The sequence below is a fragment of the Somniosus microcephalus genome, unplaced genomic scaffold (genome assembly GCF_052327205.1).
Source record: "Somniosus microcephalus isolate GS21.2 unplaced genomic scaffold, FLI_Smic_1.0 unresolved_chr5, whole genome shotgun sequence".
In the NCBI taxonomy this organism is placed as follows: Eukaryota; Metazoa; Chordata; class Chondrichthyes; order Squaliformes; family Somniosidae; genus Somniosus; species Somniosus microcephalus.
Window position 1 is genome coordinate 37,037,685 of NW_028225183.1, and position 429 is coordinate 37,038,113.

Here is a 429-nt window from a genome sequence, read left to right on the forward strand (position 1 = left end):
GTGTTTAACAATGATCAGATGTGGTGCAGTGTACATTATTAAATGTTTCAGTGTGACTAGCTGTGGTTGTGTGTGCATTATATTTAAATAATTCACCAGATGTGGTCCAGAATCCATTATTAAATGTGACACAGTGAACAGATGTTGTCCTGTGTTCATTATTAAATGTTTCACACTAACCAAACGTGGTCCAGTGTACATTAGTAAATGTTTCACACTGACCAGATGTAGTCAAGTGTCATTTTTATTAATTGTTTCACAGTCACCAGATGTGTTCGAGTTTCATTATTATTAAATGTTTCACAGTGACCATGTGGTCCAGTGTGCATTATTAAATGATTCACAGTGACCAAATGTGGTCCACTGTCATTATTAAATGTTTCACAGTGAACAAGTGTGGTCCACTGTGCATTATTAAATATTTCAATG